Genomic DNA, 4,988 nt, shown 5'->3' with positions numbered 1-4,988 from the left:
AAGACCAGGTAACATCTTCTGATCTTACTATTAAAATCATGTGTATCAGGATGTAAATCTACTATAAATGACACAGTGTGGACACAATAACACCTGGATGGTTCAGTGGAACTAACAGTTAGTTCAACCTGCTGGGTCCATTCAGGTCCTTCTGTTGTTGATATCAATGATCAGACAGTTTAACAGTCAACCATCCAATAAGCATGAATGTTACCAGAACCAGTGATTGTAATAATGAATCTGTGATCTGATGGGATTTGACCTGAGTAACTTTTTATTTTATTCATAAACAAAATGACAGAGATGGTCGACCAGTTTCAGGTTTTAAATCAGCTCAAGCTGAACATCAAAGTTTGGACACAGTAACACCTGGACGATACAACACAATCCAACAGTCCTCATGTATAGTAGTCAGTTAGTAAGCTAAAGAGTTATCAAAAAAATGTCAGTGTTGTATCGATTCAGTTATCAGAGGGCTGCACCATGAAGCCAGATTAGTGGGTTATCAGGTATGTTCAGTTTAAAGCCAGAATTTTCAGTGTCACGAAGGTGTCTCCCTTTTTCACCTGCTAGGTCTACATGGTAACTGATGCTGTGGAGCTCGGTCTCCATGGTAACTGATGCTGCTCCTGGCAAAGAAAAAGTCAAACCAAAGAACCTTCTTCCAGGTGACTTCAGAGTCTCCAGAGGTCTTCTGGTGAATTTAATCTGAGCATTTTCCAACAGAGTCTTTGTCTCCCATAAAGCTTTGATGGTGAAAAATAGACAACAGATGTTTTATGAACAGTCTCTCCATCTCAGGTGAAGCTGGAAACTCCTTCAGAGGAGTCACAGGAGTCTTGCTGGCCTCCCTCACTAGTCTCCTTCTTGTTGGTCACTCAGTCATTGAGAACGTCCTGTTCTGGTCAGATCTACTCATGTTCCATGTTCCTTCCATTTCTCAATGAAAGATCTAACTGGACTCCAACAGATGTTCAGTAACTTTGACTTGTTCTTGTGTCGTCCTCTGACTGATGCCTTTCAACAACATTTTCACCAAGTTGCTTCAAGTCTTTTGTAAATGTCAAAAAGACATATAAAATTGATCATGCTTCAATGTTGGAAAAAGATAAAGGAGGAAAACGTCCAAGGCAGTGAAAACTTTTTAAGCACCGTATAGAATAGAATAGAATAGAATAGAATAGAATAGAATAGAATAGAATAGAATAGCCATTTTATTGTCAGACAGAATATACACTAGTTGGTGCACATTTTGGCACACACATATAATACACACTTGCGTATATACACATCCGTACACATTTATTTCCACAGTAAAGCAGTAGCAGCAGTTCTGCAGTGTAACAGTGAAATGAAACATGAAATGTAGCAGCTGTTACAATTCACAATGAACCATGGGGGCCCCTGCCCAGAAGGACTATTGTGAATTTAAGAGTCTGATGGCTTGGGGTATGAAACTGTTGCAGAACCTCCTCCCAGAGGACAGCAGGGAGAACAGTCCATGGTGTGGCTGTGTGGAGTCCTTGATGATGTATCGGGCTCTGCTGAGACAGTGCTTGTGTGCAACATCCTGGATGGATGCAACAGAAGTCCCGACGATCTTCTCTGCTGTCCAGACGACCACCTTCTGCAGCGACTTCCTATCTGAGGCCCTGGAGCTGCCAGATGGAGATGCAGCTGGTCAGCAGGCTCTCTATGGTGCCTCTGTAGGAGGTGGTCAGGACGGGAGGGGACAGCTGTGGTCTCATCACCCGTTGTACGAAGTGCAGACGTTGCTGAGCCCGTTTGACCACAGATGCTGTGTGCAGTGACCAGTCCAGACTGTCTCCAGAAACGTGGTGCTGCTGACCACCTCCACAGCTTTGTTGTCGATGGTGAGACGTGAATGACTGGGCTGCTTCCTCCTGAAGTCAATGATCAACTCCTGGGTCTTCTTTACATTCAGGACCAGATTGTTTGCACTGCACCAGTCCACCAGCTGTTCTACCTCCTCTCTGTAGGACTGATCTTTGTTGTCCCGAATGAGACCCACTCCTGTTGTGTCACCCACATACTTATGATGTGGTTTGATGCAGAGCAGCAGTCATGTCAGCAGTGGGCAGTAGTGGGCTCAGAACACATCCCTGTGGAGATCCGATTGAGACAGAGATGGAGCTGGAGATGGTGTTTCTCACTCTCACTGACTGTGGTCTGTTGGTGAGGAAGTCTAGCAGCCAGTCGCTCATGGGGCTTCTGATGCCCAGTGGACCCAGTCTGCTTACCAGCTGCTGGGGGATGATCGTGTTGGATGCTGAGCTGTAGTCAGCCAGCAGCATGTGGGTGTTTTGATCCTCCAGATGTGCCAGGCTCAGGTGGAGAGCACAGGAGATGGCATCCTCGGTGGAGCGGTAAGAAAACTGTTGGGTCACATCCAGTGTGGAGATGATGTGGTGCTTTACCAGCCTCTCAGAACACTTCATCACTACGGGTGTTGGTGCCACAGGGCGGACGTCAGTGAGGCCTGTGATGGTAGATTTTTTGGGCAGTGCTATAATAGTGGCAGATTTAAAACATGATGGAACAACAGCCTGCTCCAGCGAGGTGTTAAAGATGTCCGTCAGCACCAGTGCCAGCTGGTCAGCACGCTCCCTGAGTACTCGTCCTGTCAGGACCTGCTGCCTTGTACACATTCACTTTCCCCCGGGTCACAGCCACACTGAGGTTCAGTGCTGTTTCATCAGGGAGGGGGCTGGTTGTTGTTGCAGGATTGTTGGTGTTCCTTCCAAAATGACAGAAAAAATCATTCAGTTCGTGGAGGAGAAGCCTTGTAATCTGTTATTGCCTGGATCCCCTGCCACATGCTCCTGGTGTTGTTGGGATCATGGAAAAAGCTCTGAATCTTCCCAGCATGTGCACGCTTTGCTATTCTGACAGCCCGGTTGAGCTCTGGCTGTTCTGAGCCCGACCTCATCGGCAGACTTGAAAGTGGAGCTCCGTGCTTTCAGCTTCTCCCGTACCTCTTGCGTCATCCATGGCTTCTCGTTGGCTCTGGTGGAGATGTTCTTCATGATGCAGAGGTCCTCTGTGAACTTTTGGATGTAGGCAGATACAGATGTAGCAGACTCCTCCACACTGGTGTGTTCATTGTCCGTTGCAGCAGCTTTGAACATGTCCCAGTCTCAAAAACAGTCCTGGAGGACTTCCATTGCTCCCTCAGGCCAGACCTTACCTGCCTCACAGTGGGTTTTCCTCTGGTCAGCAGGGCTTGTATGCTGGTATTAGCATCACAGACAGATGGTGAGAGGAGCCAAGGTGGGGTCGAGGGCAGCTCTGTAGGCATTTCTGATGTTTGTGGAGGCCAAGTCCAGTGTGTTGGATCCTCTAGTTGCAAAGTCCACATATTGCTGGAATTGGGGGACAACGGACTTCATGACAGCCTGATTAAAATCTCCAGCTACAATGAAAATGCCTTCTGGATGTGTGGTTTGCAACTTTGTGATGGTCTGGTACAGAACACTCAGGTTTGTGTTTGCACTGGGGGGATGTACACCGCCATGATGATGGCCGTGGAATGTTCCAGGGACAAGTAAAATGGTCTGGATTTCACAGCAAGGAGCTCTGTGTCAGGAGAGCACTGACTGGAGACCACTACTGTGTTGTTAGACCATTTTTCATTGATGTAAAGTTCTACACCTCCACCATGGGCTTTTCCACTAAGGGGCTTGGCTCCTATCCAGTTGGATTGTAGTTAGCCCCTGTAGGCTAATGGCGTCGTCAGGTACAGCCGAGTTCAGCCACGATTCCATCAGAATAAGGACACAACAGCCTCTCACCTCCCATTTTGTTGCACGTCCAGCTTGAGATAGTCCAGTTTGTTCTCCAGGGAGCAAACATTAGACAGTAAAACAGATGGGAGCGGAGTTTTAGCTCTCAGCTTAGTCCAGGGGTGTCAAACTCATTTTCACCGAGGGCCACATCAGCATAATGGCTGTCCTCAAAGGGCCAGATGTAACTTATAAATGTAACTAAATGTAACCAAATGTAATGTAAAATAAATGTAACTACTCCTTAATGTTAAATAACTCTGAATTTATTACTTATGCAAGATAAAACCCACTTAAGTCCATCAATCAAGGATCAAACTATTCAAGTGAATAAAAAAATAACATTAAACACAAGTTATATTAACTTTGATCAAAACATTTGTCGCTGTTAAAAGGGGCTTAATCATTGTAAAATCAAAAATTGTGAGCTGCTAAGAACATGTGTGACAGATGTAGCATTTTACAAAAAAAAAATGGCTGCAACAGCCTTGCATCCAACTAATGAGATGCTTTGATTACAAAAAACATTTGCCTGCATAAACACATAAAACCTGCAAACACTAAATACATTGCAACAGCAGCTACACATAAATAAGTATGTAATCAACTAAAAATGCAAAAATAAAGGTTGACTCAGTTCACAACTATATTGGTCAAGTTTTTAGGTTAGTTTTTGATGAGGAGATGCTGCCGGTCCTTGAACACACCAAGTGGATCCCCTCTCCCATCCAATGATCATGTTCTGAAAAAAAAAAAAATGCGAGCACAATCATTAATTAAATTGCACAGTTTAACTATTCTTCTTCTTGGTTGAGTTACATTTTACTATATTCTATTTAGGTTTTTGAAAATGTTTACCTATGTGTTTTCTCTTTCTGACCAGATGTCTGGCACCGTTTTCCCATTACCAGTGTGTCAATGTCTGGTTTTAGGTCCTGTGCTGAGGCAATCCGTAGAACAGAATGGAGGTTGTCATCAGTGAGACGTGATCTATGCTTGTTTTTGTTCAGATTCATTATAGAAAACATCTGTTCGCACAGATAGGTGCTCCCAAACATGGACAGAACACGGGCAGCATGACGTCGAAGCTGTGGCATCAGACCAGGGGGCAGCAGACGGTAAAATTCCTGGATCGCAGCATCCTGGAACTTTGCTCTCAGGCCACTGTCGCTTTGAAGCTCAATT

At 45.1% G+C, this 4,988-nt stretch overlaps 1 long non-coding RNA gene across 1 annotated transcript in view; it reads right to left on the bottom strand.

Moving 5' to 3' along the window:
* LOC103363556 (uncharacterized) overlaps positions 1–4,520 on the bottom strand; it is a 13,319-nt gene extending 8,799 nt beyond the window's left edge. Inside the window, exon 1 of the long non-coding RNA XR_520504.1 lies at positions 4,511–4,520. This is a non-coding gene — a long non-coding RNA (uncharacterized LOC103363556). The remainder of the gene's footprint in view (positions 1–4,510) is intronic.
* Between the last annotated feature and the right edge of the window lie 468 nt (positions 4,521–4,988).

The sequence above is a fragment of the Stegastes partitus genome, unplaced genomic scaffold, assembly GCF_000690725.1.
Source record: "Stegastes partitus isolate 25-593 unplaced genomic scaffold, Stegastes_partitus-1.0.2 Scaffold669, whole genome shotgun sequence".
NCBI classification, from domain to species: domain Eukaryota; kingdom Metazoa; phylum Chordata; class Actinopteri; family Pomacentridae; genus Stegastes; species Stegastes partitus.
The sequence above is the reverse complement of the archived record's forward strand: the minus strand, read 5'-3'. Positions and strand labels throughout refer to the sequence as shown.